This window comes from Oryzias latipes, chromosome 18 (assembly GCF_002234675.1).
Source record: "Oryzias latipes chromosome 18, ASM223467v1".
Lineage (NCBI taxonomy): Eukaryota > Metazoa > Chordata > Actinopteri > Beloniformes > Adrianichthyidae > Oryzias > Oryzias latipes.
The window spans coordinates 8,554,877-8,577,799 of NC_019876.2; the positions used below are offsets into that span (position 1 = coordinate 8,554,877).

Here is a 22,923-nt window from a genome sequence, read left to right on the forward strand (position 1 = left end):
TGAACTACATTTGGAGGATGGCCAACAAATGCATTTCATTAAACAGACCATGACTTTTTTGTTAATCAGATTGTAAATACCGTAACTTCCGGACTACAAGCCGCTACTTTTTTCCTGCACTTACAGCCCTGCGGCTTATTCAGTTACGCGGCTAATTTATGGATTTAATTAGCGGCCGCCATGTACGTACTTTCGTACTCAGTGAATAGTTTGAATTCTTTATCTAACACCAAGCACAAGGCATTTATATTCAACACACCTCTAAGCAGCCAAACAGCATGGACTTGACTTCAGGTCTTAGACACTTCAGTCATGGTTCAACAAAATGAAACACGCATGCCCGGCCGCATCCCAGAATCCTTTGGTGCCATTAGACCCAACGTGCACCAGATCGCCGCTACAATATGATGAAGCTTTCAAGTTAAAAGCAATCGTTAAAAGCAGCGTAAAAAAGTCCACCATCACCAACGGGTTTGGAAAAGCCGGTTTGCAGCGTGACGGAGAGAACAGCGCATGGAGTGAATTTACACTCCATTTACGGTTTCTAAGGAAACCGTAAAAGCTGAATTTTGCTTTGAAAAACTCACAGCCTCCGTGTGAGCTGGAGACATCTCCTGCTGATTGAGCTGCGGGGCCGATGGTAGTCTGAAGGCTCCCACACGTAACAACGCACCCGCCCTTCATACACAAAACGTACAGTATTAAGTCCGATTGCTTTGCACAGAAACGATTTGCTCCATCCACCGGCGCAACGGGGACGAAGTGCTCCTCCTTGAAGCCGCCCTGGCCAGAGGTGTCGGAGTAGATAGGAAGGGGAGACAAGGAGCGCGCGGGGCGGGAGCGGAGCGCAGAGGCGTCCGCGGAGTGCAGAGGCTTCTGAATTCTGACGCACGCGCAGCACTGAGGCGCGCCTATCGCGCTGAGGCGCGCGCTTTTCAGTCGCCGCTGCTGTATTTTACCGTTGTGTTTTCTAACCAGTCCTGTTACTCCTATAACGCTGCTGCGACACAAGCGGAAGGAGAGCTGTACCCGTTCACCCCTCCATGCACTGCTGATACTCATTCTTAAACACGTACAACAGAATGGCGAGCCGGGCATTGGCCCCGCCTTTAGCCCCTAAGACTCATGGGAAATGTGGAATCGCGGATGTAAATTTCTTCATCATAACTGAGGGATGTAATGTTGATTATATGGTTACTGTTTGTAATTTTATGTATGATACCTAGATTGTCAATAAGTAAAAAAAAAAAAATGAAATAAAAACACCATAACTGAGGAACTTGTGAACAGAATTAGAGGTCCATGCTGTTTGACAGATGTCGATACACTCAAATACATGAGCCAGAGGCAAAACTGGCGCCACCCCCAATGTGCTAATGAATTGCACTCACTCTGGGATGCTGGCCGTGATCTGTCAGGATGACAATATCGCCCAACACATGCGCGGCTTGTACTCTGACGCGGCTTGTGTATGTATAAAACTAATTACACACGTGAAAATGGGTGGGTGCGGCTTGTAATCGGGTGCGCTTTGTAGTCCGGAATTTACGGTATTTACTCACTCTCTGCATCTCAGTTTTTGACTGTTTTCATTGAGCACAATGCTTCCTATAGGACGAACTTACAATTCTGGTCCTGGCCTGCTTTATGGTTTATCACACTGATGCTCTAGTTGACTGCTTACAAGTACAAAGTCCTCTATGTGCTGGAGAGTGTGGTAGGGTTGTGGACAGTTACCCTGTAAGTTTTCTTATACGCATTAATTAACCCTTGTGCTATCTTAGATGACCCCACCCTTACATTGACGTGTTTTCCCTACCATGACAAAGGTGGATAAAGGCGGAAAGATTTCATGTAATCCATGGACACCAGTGAAGATCACAAATCACTGAAGACAAAAGGTTCAGAGCACTGTCTAGTGCAGGGGTCGGCAACCTTTTTTACTCAAAGAGCCATTTGGGACCGCCCCTAATGAAAAGAACCCGGAGCCACAACCCGTTTTGACATCATTGTATATATTATGCATGTATATATTATATCAAGGGTGCTCATTACGTCGATCTTCAAGGACATGAGTGTAGATCGCGGGCCAGAAAAGATTAAAAAAAAGTACTTCTAAAAAATTCACCAGCCAATCAAAATCCTCACTGAGAAGTACGGGACTTGATTGACATGTAGATTGGCCAATCAGACATCCTCTGAAACATACATCACTGCAAATGCACCTTGTGTTCTGTAAAGGATGATACCGCGGTCGCGTTGGGAGGAGCCACCAGCTGAAGTTCTGGTCTGATCGCTGCATGGAGCGATGCGTTTATCAATGCATGGTGGAAACTGAGAATGTGGAGAGATCAGGTTTATTGTTTTGAAGAGTTCTACTTGGTAATCATGTTTCCATGTTTGAGTTCATAAATCATCCCAGGGAAAGTCTCTGCTTCAACTCCCGCAGGGAAAGCTGCGTCTCAATCTGACGCCCGTGTTTCCATCTCTCTGACAGAGTTTGAAGCCAAAGCCCCTCCCCCGCCTCTCTACCTGCTTTTCCTCTCTACCTGTTCACCTGTTCACATCCTCTGCAGCTGAGAGTTGGTTGCCCCGCGCTCCTCAGTGTGTCCTACACAGAGAGCGCAAAATGCGATAGTCGGGGCGCTCCAGCGCAGCACACGGATGAAAGAGCAGGACGCAGGTTATAGCGGGGATAGAGCGGGTTAAGCAAATGAATGGAAGAAGGTGGCCCGCTGAAGAAATATTCAATATTGTACACATTTTATTATTAGTCTGAACTATCTTTTATTTAAAAAAAATCTTTTATTTTGCTAAATCAGTCCAGTGCGGAAAAAAAACATCAACAAAGTTATGTTGGGCGGTTTTTGGCTGGGTCTGGCGGTTTCCAGATGACTTTTAGGCTGGAAAACTGTGACTATCTGGCAACACTGGCGCGAACTCTCAGTCTGTCATCAGCGAGTTGCTCTCTGCCACGTAGCACGTCAAGTTCCCGGCAGAAGATCACTCCGGACCACGTGTGTCCTCCTGCTATCAGCTCTGCAGTTCTCGCCCGATAAATACAAGCTCATTTAGGAAGCTGGTTTTGACGTGGGACGCGCTTCGTACGGAGCCAGCAGATACACAAACTAAAATAAAATTTAATTATTATAAAATACTTATTATTTTCCAAAGTCACAGGGAGCCACAACAGAAGGATGAAAGAGCCACATATGGCTCCGGAGCCATGAGTTACCGACCCCTGGTCTAGTGGGTCTGGATGACCCAACTCCCAATGGTAAAGTGCCTAGGATAGCACAAGGGTTACGTAAGTTGGTTGCTGCCACCTATTGCATGTTATGGTAAATGGCATATACTTATATAGCACTTTCACTACCTTCTTAAAAGACCTTAAGTGCTTTAAAGTAACAATTCCATTCACCCACGCACGAACACACACACAGTCATGGCAGCTGTGCCGACTAACACTGATGCCAACCTTTAACCACCAGGAGCAATGTGGGGTTCAGTGTCTTGACCAAGGATCTTCCGATCAGTGGTCGACCACTCTATGTTATATATTTCTTTTTGTAGATAAGTTAGGGGACATTTTGTACTATTTATTTCACTATTTCACTTCTTTGGCCCAACCTTGGTTCCCACTTCCTCCTCTTTTTTGTTTTTGTTTATCTTTTTAACCGTAAAAATCAATTTTTTGTTTTATGCTACACCCCCTTCAAGCACTAGATCTTGTGGACATAACAGCATCTCTTGAGGTGGCCATTCCAAACCTTAAGGTAATCTCCAAGACACACCTGTGCTCCCCTTTAGATGCGATGGCTCCACTGTACGACCTTCCATGGGCCGGACAACCCAAAAACCTGTAGTTCCCGTACAGGTCACCCAACGTATGGATGCGTATGGCTAAGGACGTGTAATTCAAATGAATGTAAAAAGGAATTTATTAGTTTTTACAATCCTGTTTTTGCTTGATGTCAATCAAGTTTTGTTTTCTTTCTTAAATAGTTTAACTTTCCCTTTAGACACGTCTCTTGTACATGACTCATTCATTTCTGATGGTTTTCAGTGACAAATTTGACTCTTACTCTATATATTTGAATATTTCTGGATACCTACAGCTGCAACACAAACTGGAATCCTTGTGTTGTGTTTGGGGGTAAAAAAAAAAAGAAACAAACACTTGACCCCGCTGTCATTCGATGCTTTCCACAACACACTTTTAAAGATACTCCCATCCTGCTGTTTGCACTAACTGTTCACCGACAAACTGCTGCCGCTACTTCGCCGAGGTCTCCATAGCAACACCTTGTCATCTGTTTAAAGTGACTCTGTGTAGCAGAAATGTCACTTAGAAATACGTCCTCAGTCCCCATCACAGGGTGAAGGAGCAATTTACTTCACTCCCTAATCCATCCTTTTTTTTTCTTTTTTTTTTTTACACCTGCATTACTTAACGGAAAGCCGGGAATCCATTCCCAACCACTAAAACCTTTGATTTGCTGTTACGTTCAAACCAGAATTGTGTGAACTCCATTTATTGGACTTCCAGTCATGGTTTGGCGATCGAGAAAACCTTCTTTGAAATTCACACCGGTCAAAGGAATGGATGAGTGGTACAGAGACAGCTGATCCGGCCAATCTGCATAAGCAGTCAATAAGTTGCAACACTTTGGATCTTCTGGAAGACGGAGGAGATCGATGCGTCGCTGTGAGTATTGACTAAGCTTTCAATGTTGGCTTAGCCAAACGTGGAAAGTCATGAAGCATTTTTCACAGCTTCCCTTCATTAACTCAGCAGAACATTTGTTCCAAAAAAATGTCCCATTCATCCAGAAAGGCCGGAGTTCTCAGCAGAAGTACTGAGGGATTTTCTGGGTAATGTTTCCCAAACCCAGTGAGTTTGATCGTCATCATTAAATGGCGTATACTCATATAGCGCTTTTCTACATTACTTTTAGGCCCGCTGGTGGCGACTTCATACCAAATGCGATTCGCACGTCAAAGTTGCTGCTATCCAAAAAATGCTTTCAGAAACTGGACGCTCCCTACATGTGTAGGTTCTTGACTCCATCTGCTGATCACACAAAAACGTGACGGACCAGACTTGACTCTCTGGTTGATGCAAAGTAGATTCTTTGGCAAAGTTCTGATATTTTACCTGCGGGTACATCACAACAGTCCCTGAAATGCGCCTGATGCTCAAAATAAGCTGCCAGACTTCTAATTTCTAACTTTGAAACTGGACGCCACTGACACACGAACCGTGTTCAGTACGAACGTAGCTTTACACTGGCGCTACCCTGTAACCACCAGGAGCATTGTGGGATTTAGTGTCTTGTCCTTCGACACAGGGGTGGGCAAGGCAGTAACCAAACCTCAGATTTTCTGATCAGAGGTCGACCGCTCTACCTCAACACTACGGCTGCCGCTTAGCTACAAAAAAACATCATGTCCAAGGAATGTACAAGACAAATTAGTTTTCTTTTTGTATTCCTTTGTTTTTATAGAGCTTCCTGACAAAAAATGACCCCGCTACTTTCAACCAATCAGCAGGCAGTATGTGTCGCCTATGCCATCTTAATAGAAAATTCTAATTTAATTTTGTTTTCTGTCTAAATAACTAGGTCACTGTCTTTCAAAACACTATAATTTATCTTTAAAGTGCAGCTGGACACTCACATGTTTTACTTTAGAGCTTTTTTTAAGCTATATATTGAATCAAAATGTATTTTTTTTCCCCATAATTCCTCTTTTGTTTCATCCAGCTTTGCCTTTAAAACCTGTCAGGGTTGAGCCTCAGGTTCACAGAACCTCCCTGATATTTTTAAGCTCCTTTTTCTTTTCCCTGCCTTGAAGAGGACAGCCTTTTCTTTCCATATGTGACTGCAGCGTTCCAGCGGGTGGTACAACTCCAACAGCATGCACAGGGTTTGTGTGTGCGGACTGTTAAAGGCTGCCATATTTCTTTATGTTCATCGCTCAATCCAGAGGAAAAAAAAAAAAAAAAAGCTTGCTGTTTCTTGATTCTCTGTTTGCATTTTTATCCACAAACCACTCGCAGATTTGAACCAGTAACCTCCTGGTGGCTGTGTGGGGGGTAACCAGGAACCCACCTGTGCTTTGGTTTGTAAAACTGGATGTGCAAAACACTCGATCTCACATAAAGGGATGCTGAAGACGTGAAGGAACACTATCATCTCACTCAAAGAATGCAGACGCTTTGTTTGGAAGAATCCAACATGGCTGTGAAGTGTTTACGTTGTGTGATTGAGGGTTGGAGTCCCTCGGTCGTGTGATGAAGGAAGTCTATCATGGTCCTGGTGTTGGCTCTTCAGGGCAAAGAGAAAAGGACAAAGCCAGATGTGACCATTGAATGAGTTTGATGGGTTTTCTGTGAAATGATTCAAGCTTCAGGCAGGGTTGTGTCTTTTAACCCTTTACCAACTGAGCTTTAGCTCCAATGTGACATTCTTTCGACTACCGTAACTCTTCAACTGTTGAAGCAATTAACAGAAATTTTGTCACGGAGAAAAACGGCTTCAATGCCGATATGAAAAACTGCATTTTTACGTATCAGAATCAGCTGATTCACTTTTTTCGCATATAATGTTGAGGAGTTTTGGTTGGTAAAAGAGTATGTGTTATTTAGGTGTTACATGCTGACAGCTCCAGTGTGTAAATGGCCAATATCATCAAAAATCACCTTTTTTTTTTTTAGCTTTTAAGTGTATTATAATGTTAATTCCTTAAAACAAAACAACAACCCCTAAGCGGTATTTTGATCCATTCACGCATTTTGGAGTATTCAGAATTTCTAATGTGCTACTGCCGCTCTGCAGAAACCATGTCCAAGAAAACAACACAGGTTCATCAAAACTAAAGACCTCTGGTAACACTTTTAGAATATCGGTGTGGGACTTTAGAAATGCTAAGGAATGAGACATACATGAAAAAATTTTTGGGCCATCAATACATTGGATTTTGTTAAGTAATATTATTGCGTTTGCCGCAAAAACAAACCAATAAACCTTTTATTTTAAAGAAAGAAATTTTATGTTTTGGAAGCCAATTAGCATCGTTGAGTGTTGGGAATTTAGTCAAGTCCGCCCAACGCCGATCAAAGAACTTTCAAGCTAAAAGCTCAGAAGGCAAGAGCAGGTATTCCACTGTTATGCAGAAGATGCTAAAAAGGTGTAAAAAGAAGATCCCAGACCTCCTCAGAGAAGACAAAATCAAGAAGAGCAGTGTTGCAGAAAATGAGAGCATCTTTAGCGCTGAGGGAGTCGAAAATGGGGAAAAAATTATCTTTCTCTGAAACTTAAGGGAAAATTATCTCGACTTAAAATCTAATATAAGAGCCCAGTGTCCCAGCTGAGGCTTCACATCCAGAGTAATTCCACTGCTAAGGACGTTGCTATTAAAACACGTAAAGAATTAAAACGAAATGAAGAAAATGTACTCTTTGGTGGCTCTTTCACACAATTAAAATCAAAAGAATCTCCATTTATTTATGTTTACAGCCACAATTATAAAAAGACATGTTTTTTGGGTCCAAAATTAAAGCAGCAACAAATATAATACAGCACAATAATATAAATTAAAAAGTGAATACACACAAATTAAAATCCACTTGTATTTTGTGGAAACTTACGTTTTTGGACAATTGTAGATATATATATATATATATATTTCATTAATTGTTGCTCTGTAATAACATTTCTATGGGAAATAAATTAACGAACAGATCTGCTTTTTTGTGCTTTTTTACATTTACTGTCAATAATGCATGTTATGTAAAACTTGAAACCACGTTTTCCAAATTATTTGTTTGCCTGAGGCAGACTTTTTAAAAATGTATTATTTTGATCTGCCATTTCTTTTCCATTTTTACCATTAATGGAGATTTTATTTTTTCAATTTTAGAGTTTTCTGTCCGTTTAATATTTGCTTTAGATTACCAACTCTAACACTAAATTGCCCAGTTTAAACGTCAGTTTATTTTTGTAATATGTGCAGTAAAATCTATTACATCATGTGTCTGCTCAACAGTATTAAAGCTTATTTGATTAAAAAAAGCACCTTTTTGAAGGACTTAATTAAAATAAAAAAATATTAACGCATTGTATTTAATTGAAAACACAAAAGGACAAAACATCAGAAATCTATTCTCTATTTTCCCTTTTTTTGTGTCTTATTCAAATAACTTAGAGGGTTATTTTCAGTCCACAAGACTCAAAGTACTCAGGAAAAATACACTATTGGCAGCTAAAAATCCCAGATTTTCCCCCCAGTCCTCCTATGTTCTACTTTCTTCAATTCAGTTGAAGGTAGATAATATCCCCGGATTTGCTAGGATTACTAAACCATCATGGTTCTGTCAATATGAAAGGAAACAAATGGTTTACATACTAATTTGGGAAGGACACGACCTCCGTGAATATCTTAAAAGTTACACATTTGAGTATTTCGATTCTGCAGGAAGACTGGAAAAAAATAAATCAGACACATTTTATCAACGATTAAGAACTTCTGCATGGAGTTTGTTTTTGGAACTTTTCAGCTCTATTGAAACTCAGTTGCGTCGGAGTTAAATGAAAAACAGAAAGGGCTGCCTATTGACCCACTTGTTTGTTTAAGGGCAACATTGTGAGCCAAAAATGGTCACATGTGCGTTACAAAGCAAAGCTACTGGGAATATCCAAAGCTGACACAGGTCACTGAAGGAGTGACTGTTGTGTTGCACACCCCTCACTCCTCCCTCTACCTCTGCTAGCCTGTGCATAACAAATCAGAGAAATGGCAACTTTTCTGTTGGTTTTATCTCCATAGCAACCATTTCATTTTTGGGTTGCCTGGGAGTGATAAACAGGTCTATGTAATTTTTAGAAAGATTGGCAAAACTGCGATTTTGGATTTCCTTAGCAACGGTGATTTTTGTTAACCACGCCCACACACCTAATATGTTCATATCATGTGTCTCATCACTTTGTTCAGTTGAAGCCAAGTATTCATGTCTAAAATTTTCATACTACTCCACAAAAAAAGTGCGAGTCAGAAAGTAACGCCACTTTTGCTAGCTCGCCATGCTAATGCTGTGCAAAATCTAAAACTTCCAATTTTTACACATACCCCCCAAAGTAACTTTCTAATGACGGCGTTGGGTGGTGATATCCCGGAGGAGAGTTTACATTTGTAGCTGATACTAAACATGATTATTTTGGGGGGAAAAATTTCAAGATGGCGCCCTCTTCTCGAGGTTAAATATTAACAAAACAAAAATTTTATAAAAATGGCTTGAAGAAAAGATTTATTTTCTCGTGTGAGAAAATATGAAAAAAATAAAATAAAAATCATTAAACTTGCCGCAAAATGGCTGCCACGCCGTGGGTCCTATAGCCATCCCATAATAATTTCAGGACTTCCCTTGGCTGTCACAAACATGTATTGGTTTCATTAGTGGAAGTTGAAATATTTAAGAGATTTTGGTCCCATACTTTTTTTTATTTATGGTTTCTCCCGCAGTGATATTAGTTTTTTTAATCTGTTAAAATTAATTTTCACCAGATCCTGAGCTAATTTGGGTAACTTTTTGAGTATGTGGCTGGGGTGAAATGTTTGCTCAAAGATGCAATAAAAAGGAAGATTTGCACAGAATTGTGGTCCAGGACTGATCTGAGATATGAAAAACAAGCAAAGGGGTTTGGATGACTCAGCAGAATTTTGAAAATGGCTGATTGTTTCTCCTCATTGGTTCATTTATTTATCTCTACCAACCGTCAAGAAATGAAGGAAAAGCTAAAGTAATGTTTTTTTCTGAAGATTCTCTGAGAAACAATAGAATACTCCCGTTTATTCAGATAATAGCCTCTCAACTCGTATTTACACTTTCAAGGACTGAAATGAGCAAAACACCAAATGAACTGGAACAGCTTGTTTATCCCAAAAGATCTAATTATCCACAGACTCTGTTACCCAGCTTCTCTCCTGCTCTCCTCAGCTCTTTCCTTTTTTTTTTTTTTTTACTTTTGTCTGGGTTTTATTTATTTATTTATGTATTTCTTACTCCACTGAGTTCCACAGGCAAACAAGTGGAGGAGCAACACTGGACGGAGATGAAAGCCAGAGGAGCGAGGAGGAGCGTCTGGGATGTGGAAGGAGCGCCTCACACAGAGTCAGCCTCCAGGTTTTTTGTCACTCTCCACTTAAAAAGATTGAAAACTGCCGCCTTTTTGCCGCCTGTGATGTGCATCTGTTGAGCTTCAGAGGGCTCGGCAGATCGAGGAGCAGCCTGACGCGGAACCTCAACGAGTGGCGAATAAACACATGACCGCGGAGGAGTTTGGTGGAGTGACGGGGGGGGGGGGGTTGGTATTAGTTACGAAAAAAAAAGGCTGAACTTGGTAGTGTTTCTACTTGCAGATTTATAGAAAGATGTCTGAGAGGCACATTTCAGTCATTTTACAAGATTAATGCTACATACACACAGGGCGTGTAATACACGTTCAAGTACATGATTAACGCAGGTTCCTGAACGCGCTTTTAGCATACAGTGTACACAACGGACTGTTGCTACCTGATACTAGTGCATGTACTAATCTTTCTTGTAAAGCTCTACTCGGAAATATGAAAGAATTGGTGTCATAAAGTTCCATCGGGAAAAAAAAAAACGCAATTATTAAATTCTCCATGATTAATTTTCAAATAGTTGGCACTTCAGTAATTGAAAAGAGACACCATCCATACATCACTACCAAATCGGAGTCCCTGTGTTACAAGAACAGGCAGAGCGCTGGATCTAAATGCAGCAGGTTTATTAGCTCAGTTAAAGTCCACAAAGCTAAATCAGGGTCAGGCAGGCAGGGATCAATAACAGGCATAAGATCATCAGAGGAGAGACGGGGCAGTCAGGATCCAGGCAAAAGTCGGGACAGGTGTGCGGCATCCAGGAAGCGTGCGCTGGGCGTCGCTGGGAGTTGTAGCGTGGCTAGAAATTTGGGGACGGCTCCAGTCGGTGACCAGCGGGGGAGACTTCTGACATTCTGATTAGTCAAAGTTCAACTGGTTTAACTTTCATCGTGCAATCACTGGCCACATGTTTTGTACGAAGAGCCAACAAATCTGACTTAAAAATTTGCGTAGCTACACTTGAACGCAAAAACCCGAAATGGGCATATGAGCGTGTTCATATAAGCTGTTCATGGGAAGTGTCACTTCATTAGGCGTTGCAGAGAGCGGTGTGAACCTAGCCTAAAGGTGTATGATGCTACCTTGAAGATGAAAAAAAAATGTAAATGTTCATTTCATAAATGTCGGTCACTTGTTATCTATTCAGTTTTGCTAACGATTCCAACCAACCATTTTACTTTCCCAGGGACTGTGGACGAGCCTTCATAAGGCTGGGTGGGGCTGTGGGGGAGCTGCAATCAAAAATGCTGAAGGTGAACCAGCTCCACTATACAGCAAAATATACTACTTCACCAACCTGCTGGACAAGAGTGACGTGGACAATGTGTGGAGAGAAGATTGTCGTCATGGCGATGAGCGGTTAACTACATGTTGACTGTCTGCAGCACTCCAGTGACGACTGTCAGAAAGAGTGAAATAAAGCACTCTCCTTTACCCTGTAATGCTACTTCATCCCACTTAAATGTTAATAAGAAAAAATGGAAGCACTGGTTTGAGCACCGTTTAGGCACCTTTTGCACAATCATTCATTAAATACTGGTCAGCAAATTCCAGGTGTAGCAAGGATGATATCTAACGAGATGTACAATATTTTCTAACTTCAAATAAAGTCATTTGAGGGTTTTTCTGGCTTTGATTAAGTCAAATGTTTCAAGAAAAAAACGTACTGTTTAATTTTAATAAGCGCCATCCCCTGCGTATCAGTCGGGCTAGTCAGCAAATTCAAATATGACGGATAATACTGGATCTTCAACTTCAAAATGTGGAGAATGTATCCACGCCTTGTGATCACTGGTAGGTGTTGTCTTGTCACAAAGTGCCTCTAGTCTCTGGCAATGATTACAGGCCAGCACTTGGGGTAAGTGTAGGGTTTTATTCCCCATGACCCATCGTCATCAGAATGTCCCGCTTTATCCTGCCACATTCATCTCCCGCTTCCTGGAAGGCTCTTAATTGATGGATGAGGACATTATGGGAAATGGCAGGAGTCGTTATGGCTGTGATTTTCCTTTAAATGTTTCTGATCCTCGGCTGGTGGAAAGATAAATGAGAACTTTCCTGGACCCTGAGCAGGCTGAGAAAAGCGCGGGCGGACGATGCCACGTCAGCAGGTGGTAAAGAGTGAAGGGCGGATGATTGACAGGATTTAAAATGGAAGAGGGACACCCACCTTCCGACGGTTGCTGGAATGAGGAATAATTTTTTTTGGAGGAAAATGTTCTTTTTTTCTTTAGACATTTCTTTTTTCATGACATTCTTGTCTTACCACTCAGCAAAACATACAAATGAAAAGACGGTCAACTGACGGGATTATTTTGCCAAAATTTTGACATATGATAATCTAAGATATCTGGATTGCATTACAAACGGCATCTTTGGCCTTTTGGTTGGACATTTCCAATATCCATTCCGATAAGAAGAAGTTTCCATTTCATAGTCCAGCAAACACTCATTGGTGAACAGGACAGTAGACGATTGCTGCATTGTCCAGGTCACATGGTCTTGGGCCCAAACGTTCATGGCGGTGTCTTGGTGTCAACGGAGTCTCCTGCAACAGTCGTCTGGCATTCAAATCAAAGGAGTAGGTTTGGAATGGTTTGTCTAAAAACCCAAGTACTTTGAAAATCGGATAAAGCTGCCGTCACATATACAACTGGGCAGGCATTGGCAGAATCTTACTGATTAGCTGCCGCCGCCCGATTTATCTGAAGATCGTTGGCGTGGTCATGAATGCAGATGGCGGGAGTGAGTCAGGTGTCATACAAAATAAAATATGTTTCTCTAGCATTTGAAGTTTTCAACTTCTTATCAAAACATTTGGATTCTTGTCATTGATGGTGTCTAAAGGTGGACCAGTAAGGAAGATATTTGACGTTTTGGTAGATAAGGACGGTGAGCAGAGGGCCCCGGGTTATTGCCCCCAAACTGCTCAGTCCGTCACTCCTTTGTCTGTCACAAACTCTCCCAGTAGTTCTGTCTCTAGATGCAAGCCTGCTGATGACACTTTGAGGCAAGTTCACCTGCAACATCTGAATGCCTACTACCAACTCTAAGACCGTTAAGCCATGTTGTGTGTCTATGGCTTTTGGAATGAAGAACTTGGAACGACTTGTGGCGAAATCAGCTATTTACAACCACAGAATGTTGAAACTGATGTCACATTGAAAAGGGTTTGCTTTTAGAACTTTTTTAGGTTTTGGCTCCAATAGCTAAGACATACTGTACACTGTGAGATCATTACGTGTAAAATACTATATACAACTACCTCCCTATCCAAAAAACTGGATCAGAGGTAGAAGTATTGAACTAAAGTGCACAATTTAAGAAAGTTCTTGCTGCAAAATGATCACACTCATATTTTTTCCTTAAGTACCTAAAATACTAGAATTATTAAAATGATCAGAGCCCGTGCAGCTTCTTAAGTCGATGCTTTTAATGCTTTCCCAAAGTCTTATAATACAGTGATAAATGTTGACATACTTCAAGGTCAGAGAGGTGTAAAAAAGGCTTTGACTAGAGGATTTCAAATGGCAAACATTAAACCACTCCAGAAGGCTTCTGGGTTGATGTGTTTTTCTATTTTTTTTTTTTTTTTTTTTTTTCTCCCTTTTTTTAACTTGTCCTGTCCAACAGCTAGGCAAACAGATGAGAGCTGAGGGCCTCTTGTGTTGGACATTTTATTTTAACAAGAGGGGTTATTCATCTTCAGACAAACCAAAGGTATGTCTGAATAAACCCCTTTTGTAATTGAGGCCAAAATTTATTAATTTCAATCATGTTTGAAAATCTTTGGTGTTGGACCGGACGGAAAAGGAAAGAGGGGAAGAAGAGAGAGGGACGTTAGAGAGAGGGGGGGGTAGGAGGGTGATAATAGGAGGGGAAGGGGGGTAAGACCATGAAGCAGCATAGAGCAGACAGGTTTACTGGTTGTTTATCGTTACGGTACGGTTCAAATGTAGTACAAAAAGGGCGGGGCCTGTTCACACACACTCAAATATTATCAACACACCTGCTAGCCGCAAAAATGTCCACATGTCAACATGCACACAAAACAGATAGTGTTCACGAACGCATACCTATGCCTTTAAACCAACTAGTGTGAAATCTTTCATTCATTCAATCATGCAAACTATTAGTGCAAAGGTGAGCTAACACCTGTGCTCAGGTGAGTGTTTATGTTCTTCTAAAATGGATGGTGGAATGTGAAAAGAAGGAGGAGGAGCGCCCAGCCACCCCCACACCCATTACCCCGCCGCAGCAGCAGCGGCAGCCGGAATTCCCCCAACGCCACACGGGAACAGGCAGGGAACAACCGCCCCCCGGGCGACCAAGACCGCCACCCAGGCCAGGGCCAGCCGGACCGCCGCGAGGCCCCCAGAGCCAGAGAGCAGGGAGGCGCAGAGGGAAAGAGAGCGCCGCCCCAGCCCAGCCAGGAAAGCAGCCCCCCGCCGCGCCGGAAGAGCCCAACGCAGGGCCCCACCGGAGAGGGACGCCCACAGCCCCAGACGAGCACCCCACCACCACCCAGGAGTTCCGGGCATCCCCCCGCCCCGACCCCAGGTACGAGCCAGGACCCCCCAAGGGAGACCCGCTCCGCACTCCAGGCAGCCACCCACCCGGCCCACGGTTGGTCCAGGTAGGAGCAAGGCAGGGGCCCGCCGCCCCCGCCCAGGAGGGGGGAACCCCGGGGAAAAAAGGGCGGCCCACAAGGGATGTTATAAATATGGCCCGACCAGGCTCGGCCATGTTGGAAGTTTGGCGGGGCCCAGCGCCCAGGGGCAAGGACCAGGACCCACCCCCCAGGGACACGAACACCCCCGGCTCAGGTGTAATATGAACCCCCCCACCGTGCGGAGAGAGCACCGCCGGGCCCAGGGAGCCGGCACCCAAGGGACACGGCCGCCATCGCCAAGGGGCCCGCACCCCCCACCAGGGAAGGGGTAGGGGACAGATGGACCCAGGTCCCACCTTCCTTGTAAAATGTGTGTGCGTGTTTGAGAGGGTGTTTGTGTGCATGTGTGTGTGTTTATGTTTGAATGTATATATTGAAGGGGGAGGGGTGTGTGTACTAAGGGGGGTGCAGTTAAAATTGGCGAGTAGGGCACTAAGGGGACATCTCCTGATTACTCACAGTGATGTCCCCTCACCCTCCACACCAAGGGGCCCTAAATGTCTAAGGTGCGGTTAAAATTGGCGGGTAGGGTGCCAGGAGGACATCTGCTGCTTGCTTGCAGTGATGTCCAAGCACCCCCCCTACCAAGGACCCTACATGTCTAAGGTGCAAATAAAACCGAAAGAGGGGGGGCCCACTCCATACGGCAACCATAGGAGGGGGGCCACTCCCAAGTAGCCCCCCCCCAAGGCGCATCGCAGGCTAGACCCCCCACCCCCTCACCCTAATATGAGGTTATATAAGGAAGGGGGTAAGTTGGGGACAGCTGGTAGACTGTCCCCCGGTGGTCAAACAGCCGTCCCCCAGCCCACCCCCAGCAAAGGGGCCAGGGCCACCCAGCCCAGGGGCCCACCCCCGGAGGCGCCGACACCCCAGGCCCGGCACCACCCACCCCACACAGAGAGAGAGGAGCCAGAAAGCGTCGCCCGCCCCCGGAGCAAGCCCAGGCCCCCACCCCCAGACGCCGGCCCTAGAAGAGCTCTGGTCAGGCCTCGACGGGACCGAGGAGGCCAACCGGCCGAGGCAACCACTGATTGCGTCAGCGGAGACCCCGACCCGCTAGCCCCCCCGACCCGTACTAATAATGGGCCCCCCCTCCCCCCCAGAACGCCCCCCCACAGGAGAGGGCCGACAAGCCCCCCACCCCACCCCACCCCAGACCCCGCAGCCGAAGCGGGTGACACCCAGAGCGACCGGGGGCCCCGAGAGGGTTGTCCCGTCCCGTCCCAGAGCCAGGGAAGGGCCGATCCCAGCCCCAGGTGCAGATGGGCAGCCCATCCGGCGCCGCTGGGCCCCCCCCACCCGAGCAGGGCCCCCCGCCAACCCCCCCCAGCACAGGCAAAGGGACCACCCCCCCAAGCCAAGCCAGACCACCACCCCACCCCCCCACCACGCACCCCCACACCCAAGCCCAGAGGACCACGCAGCGCCCCAGCCCGCCCCACCCAGGCACCGGACCCGACCCCCCGACCAACGGAGCCCCCCACCGCCCCCGCCAGGCACCGGAAGCCCCGACCCCCACCCCAAACCACGGCAGAAGGGCAAGGAGCAGCGACGACCAAGCCCCCCACCCCCTAAGTCATGGAGTCAACCACAGGAGACCAGAGAGACTGAATTCTTTCAAAGTTACGTGAGCTTTGGGCTGACATTTTTTCCAAGCTGATATGATCAAACAGCAGATTTCTGTGTTGACTTATGTTTATATTTTTCTTGTTTTTCCAATTTATTAAAATAGTTTTTTTGGCAATACAAAGAGTTATGAAAATGATAGATGCTAATCCTTCTTCTATATCGATGGCACTCATGTCACCAAGCACACAAAGTGACGGTGAGGCAGTGATTGAAACCTTAAGCCAGACTGATAAATCGGCACATACCTGCTGCCAGAGAGCCTGGACAGGAGTGCAGAACCACAGTGCATGCATGTAACTGTCGGGTAGATTATTATCACAGTGCTCGCAAATGTCTGAGTTACTGAGACCCATCTTGAACATCCTCTGTCCAGTGTAGTAAATTCTGTGAAGAGTTTTGAGATGGATTAGCTGCAGATTTGGACTTTTTGTCAGTTTAAAGGTGTTAAGACAAAGTTCTGACCAGAAGCTTTCATCTGTGCTGATGCTCAAATCTGCATCCCATTTTTTTGTTGGAAGGGCAATATTGTTATCTAAATTACATAAAAGTTTGTATATTTTGGAGAGAGTTCTATTCATTGAAAAATTAATCAGAGTGGTAACTACATCTGGTAGCTTTAAATCGTCGTCTTTAATTTTATACTTTTTAGTAATACTTGATTTAAGTTGCTGATATTCCAAGAAGTTATTTATTCCATGTTTGTCTTGAAGTTCCTGGGGGGTTATGAATCTTCTATCAATAATTACGTGCTCTAGTTGTTTTATGCCCCCTGCTTGCCAAGCTGGGAAGTGAATCATTTTTTTGTTAATAAGGATGTCCGGGTTGTTCCAGATGGGTGTCATTTTGCACGGTTGAATTGATGATTTTGATATTTTGAGAAATTCCCACCAGGCTGTTAAGGTGGCATTTATATTAATGCTTTTGAAACAATCCTGTTTTTTAACTGTTTGGCTAATAAATGGTAGCTGTGACAGGTTGATCTTTCCACATAACGCCTGTTCCAAGTCTAACCATGAGTTGGTTTCTGGATTATTTTTTAACCATTTTAAGATGTATTGTAATCTATTTGCAAGAAAGTATTTGTGGAAGTTAGGTAATTCTAATCCTCCACAGTTTTTTGCAGATTTTAAAGTTTTTAAACTAATTCTTGCAGGTTTGTTGTTCCATAGAAAGCTTGATATGGATGAGTCTAATGTTTTGAACCATTTTAATGGCGGTTGTGTGGGAATCATTGAGAAGAGATAATTAACCTTGGGTAAGATTTTCATTTTAACCGTGGCTACCTTGCCCATAAGGGACAAAGGCAGGTTGGTCCAGCGTGTTAGATCATCCTGTATGCTTTTCAGTAATGGGGTGTGGTTTAGCTGCACCAGTTCTGATAGTTTGGGGGAAAAGTAGATACCCAGATATTTGATATTTCCTGTTTTAACTGGAATTGTGAGTCTTTGTTCCATATTCCTGTTGAGTGGTAATAAAACAGACTTATTCCAATTAATGGAATAGTCTGATATGGAGGAGAATTCATTTATGATCATTGCTGTTTCATTTACAGAATGTAAATTCCTTAAAAACAGTAATATGTCATCCGCATAAAGACTAATTTTATGATGGCTGTGTTTGGTTTTTATTCCTATAATGCTCTCATTCTGTCTTATTGCTGCAGCTAAAGGCTCAATGAATATAGCAAAAAGAGAAGGAGAGAGTGGGCAGCCCTGTCTGGTTCCTCTTCCAAGAAAAAACCTGTTTGAAGTCTGTTTATTAGTTCTAACTGATGCATTGGGGTTGTGATATAATATTTTGATCCAATTGATGAATGCTTCTCCAAAACCAAACTTCTGGAGGGCAGCAATAAGGAACTTCCAATTAACTCTGTCAAAGGCTTTTTCAGCATCCAGCGATAGTACCGTCATTTCCTGGTTTTTAATGGTGGCAAAGTCTATTATATTAACTAGTCTACGGACATTATCATCCGAGTGTCTGCCTTTGATGAATCCAGTCTGGTCGAAGTGAATTATGTGAGGAGTGATTTTTTCTATTCTCTGTGCTAGTGCTTTGCAGATAATTTTTACATCTGCATTGATTAGAGAAATAGGGCGATAGCTTGAAGGACTAGTGGGATCTTTGTCTGGTTTTAGAAGAAGAATTATGTTGGCTGAGTTCATGTTAGGTGGCATTGATTGGCTCTCATTAATAGATGTGACAGTTTTATAAAATGTTGGTGCCAGTTGTTCCCAGAATTCTTTATAAAACTCAGCAGGAAAGCCGTCAGGCCCTGGTGCTTTACCATTGGGCATAAGTAACAGAGCTTCATGAAGTTCAGACGGCGAGAGCGGAGAATCTAAGTTTGTGATTTGATCCTCATTTAGCCTGGGTAGGTTTACATTATTAAGAAATGAGTCAATACTTTGCTCTGACGGATTGATCTGCGGTGTGTACAGGTTTTTATAAAAGTTTTCAAATGCGTTATTAATTTTGACCGGGTCATGGGTGACATTTCCTGTTTGGTCCATAATAGAGGTGATTGATGATTTTTCTCTGTTAATTTTAAGCTGATTAGCCAGAAATTTGCCAGATTTAGAGTTTTCAAATCTTTCAAGTCGTAGCCTTTGTATTTGAAATTGTGTTTGTTTATTAATGATGTCATTTAACTGCAGCTTTAAATTTTTCAGATCTCTCAGAATGTGTTCCTGTGCAGAAGCAGCATAAGCAGTCTCCAGGGTTTTGATTTTATTTTCTAATTCTAATAAATCTGCTTTCTCTTTGCGTTTTTTGTGCGTTGAATAAGAAATGATTTTCCCTCTCATGACTGCCTTTGCTGTTTCCCAAAGAACGCACGGTGGGATGTCTGGAGTATTGTTGAAGTCTAAGAAGGTTGCCCACTCTTTTTTAAAGAATTCAAGAAATTCCTGGTCCTTTAACAGAGACGTATTAAACCTCCAGGTTGTACCAGAGGGTGTGGATTTTTCCCTAGAAATGTTTACAGAGACTGGTGCATGATCACTGATAATAATTGGATGGATATTGGAGCTTTGAATATTTTTTAAAAGAGAGTTACTGATTAATAAATAGTCTAAACGGGAGTGTGAATAGTGAACTGGAGAAAAAAAGGTGAACCCTTTAGTGTTTGGGTGACATGAGCGCCACGCGTCGCAGAGACCCAGATCATTCATGTACTGCTTTAGAATACTTGCAGATCGCCATGTACGCTGATTTGCTGCTGTGCTGAGTCTGTCAAGTTCAGGGTCCAAAACAAGGTTGAAGTCTCCTCCTATAATGATTGTGGAGTCAGAGTGAACTGAGAGTGAGGTGAAGAATCTGTGAAAGAAGGAAGAGTCGTCAACATTAGGACCATAAATACTCACTATACAAAAGTCCTTATTCTGAATGGATATATTAATGATTACAAATCTGCCTTCTGGGTCAGTAACCGTATCCTTATGAGTAAAATTAAGATTTTTATTAATTAAAACAGCAACTCCTCGTTGTTTGGAGTTGTAACTGGCAGAGTATATAACTGGAAATTGTAAGCAGCACATAAGGTGATCCAAAGAATTTGATAAATGGGTCTCCTGCAGTAGAGCTATATCTGCTTTTAGACCATCCAGGTGATTTAACACTTTCAGTCTCTTTGGCTCAGAGCCAAGTCCACGCACATTCCAGCTAACGATGTTAAGACTGTTCATAACTGCTCTGACTGAAAAGGTGTAAAGCTAAGTAGTGCTTGTGTACCAGTCCGTGTGCGCGTGCCCGCATTGAGAAGCGCTGTGCGCGTGAACGTTTTCTGGCTATGTGAGCTGCGTGTCGCGTGCGTCCTATGAGAGCCTGTGTGAGGTGATTGCAGTATGTCGGCGTGTGTGTGCGGGATCGCATGTGCACGCCCCTGTGTGCGCTTGTGTGTGCGCGCGCCCGTTCCGTGCATAAATAAATACTTACCGAGGATGAGTTGCTTCCAGGTGATTTACATATAATGAGGGGGGAGAGGGGGGGGGAGAGTAAAGGAAAGAAAAAAAGAGATAGAAGGGAAAACGAAAACAACAACAAAACAACAATAGAAACATCAGTGGGACTGAGGTGACGAAGAAAAAAAAAAGACTGTTTTCCTGCGATCGAGGTGTGGATTATTGATGATCCGGTTTTCCATTCATTGAAGTTAGTTTAGCGGGTTTCTTCTGGGCAGCGCAGATGTTCTCAGCGCGGATCTGAAAGCCTTCAGCACAGCCAGGGGGTGATCTCCGGGTCCCGGAACAGCCGGCCGTCCACGTAAAGTTTGTCAACGGCCACAATCGCTCTCGAACCAGCAGCAAGATGCTTCCTCCTCAGCGGGAACAGGATCTTCCTTCTACGGAGGATTTCTGCCGGGAACTGGTCATTAACGCTGTAATGCGTGCCTCTCAGTTCCCGTCCGCGGCCCTTCACCAACTCCTTCTGTTTGAAATGTTCGAATTTAGCCACAATAGGACGCGGGCGCTGGTGGTCGGACCTTCTTCCTCCGAGGCGGTGAACCCTGTGGAAGGAGATCTTCTGCACCTCCTCCTTGGGGAGCTTCAGGTGGACCTGTAAAAAGGATCTGACGGTGGCCTCGGGGTCTTCTCCTACCTCCTCTGGAACCCCCGCGACCACTAGATTGTCCCTCATGCTCCTCGACTGAAGATCCAGGAGGGTTTCCTTTATGGATCGGTTCTCCTCTGAGAGACGGGCGGTGTCATTGCTCAGGGTCTTCACGGTCTCTCTGAGGGCCTGGTTCTCCGCTGCGAGCTCCCGCACCTGCTGCTGGCTGAATTCCAGAGACTCCCGCAGACCTTGAAATTCTCTATGGAGGATCTCCAGCAAATTGAGGCGGCCATCAAAGCTGGAGAGCTTTTTGTCAATCGAATCCAGGATATCGCTCATTCCGCTGCCCGGAGAGGACACAGCCCCGGGAGAGTCCTCAGGCCGTTCACGCTTGGCGGAGGGGGTGGTGGTGGCGGTTCTGGGCTTCACCATGTTGCAGGTATTAAAACACTCGTCAATGAAATTCTCCAGGTCCTCCAGGCTGACAGAAGCTTAATACTCTTAACAGGTTGTGTTAGTTAGCAGGAAATATTTTAATATGGCGGAAAAATGAAACAAGATCGAAAATGTTTGTTCAAATGCTTACGCGCCGCCAAGTCGACTCACCACACTCGTCTCGCTGGGTCTCGCGATACTACAGCATCACCCGCGATACTTGGTGTCTGCCGTTGATGTGTTTTTCATGTATTCACCTGTGAATTTTGCGTAATCAAAGCTGCTCTACAGGGTAAAAAAACAAAAAAAGAGGCAATCCCCATGAGAGCTTTCTAACCTTGCAGCCAGCTATTCACTGATATCTGGAAGCAAAATGCAAATTGTATTTTACTTTTAGGTCACTACAGTAAATGAGCAAAATGGGCTCTCATTGTGAAAATCCATCCATCAATACGCCTTCCTCCCTCCACAACCGCTCATCAGTTGGGAGAAATCTTGAGAAAAAGCTACAGAAGTCCACTGCATGAGCTCATTTTTCCGGGTCTGTACGGAGAACGGAGCGAGGAAAACAGCATGACTGAATGACACAGAACTGTTTTGCACTGCATGCTGAGCTGAAACTTGCAGAGAAGAATAAGTTTGCTTCCTTTTCTGAGAAACAAAATATAATTCGAAAAAACAACAGTGACATGTTGGAGAATTTTCTCCTAGCTTCTTCAGTATCGATGTATCTGCTAGCAAAGAGCTACTTGTGTTTCTTCTCGAAAAAAATCGAGTAAATCCAAAACTTCTCGATAGATTTTAAATATAAGTCTCTAAGATTTATCTCTTCCATGAATCATGTTTGAAAAAATCCAAAATGAACAAAACAAAACTGGTATGCTGAGGAATTTTTCCTAGCTGTGACGTATGTGAGTTGTTTGTTATCACGAGATACACACTAGGAGGCTGTGTTGTACATGTGGCTGAAGTACAAGGTTAATGGGGAGTCTGTATTATAATTAAAGCCTGTTCAAACAACGTAAGTCGTCCCAACTCATCAATATTACACTAGCTTCTTTAGCACCAATGTATTTGCTAGCAAATAGTTGTCTGAGTTTCACTGGTTCACCCTGTCATCCATCCATTCATCTATCCATCTTCTTCTGCTCATCCAGGACTGGGTCACGGGGGCAGCAGTCTAAGCAAAGAAGCTCAGACTCCCCTCTCCCTGGCCATTTCCTCCAGCTCCTCTTGGGGGACCTCGAGGTGTTCCCAGGCCAACCGAGAGACGTAGTCTCTCCAGTGTGGACTGGGTCATCTGGACCTCTGCCCAGTGGGACATGCCCAGAACACCTCTCCTGGGAGGCATCCTTACGGGATGTCTGAGCCACCTCAACTGGCTCCTCGCAGTGAAGGAGCAGCGGCTCTAGTCCAAGGTGTCTCCAGGTGACCGAGTTTCTCACCCT

The 22,923-nt window shown here is 44.1% G+C and overlaps 1 long non-coding RNA gene across 1 annotated transcript; it reads left to right on the forward strand.

The window, feature by feature from the left end:
- Positions 1-4,190: 4,190 nt before the first annotated feature.
- LOC110017026 lies at positions 4,191-11,673 on the forward strand. The gene is made up of 3 exons (XR_002292323.1): positions 4,191-4,708; positions 10,081-10,183; positions 11,372-11,673. It is a non-coding gene; the product is annotated as an uncharacterized LOC110017026 (long non-coding RNA).
- Positions 11,674-22,923: the final 11,250 nt, after the last annotated feature.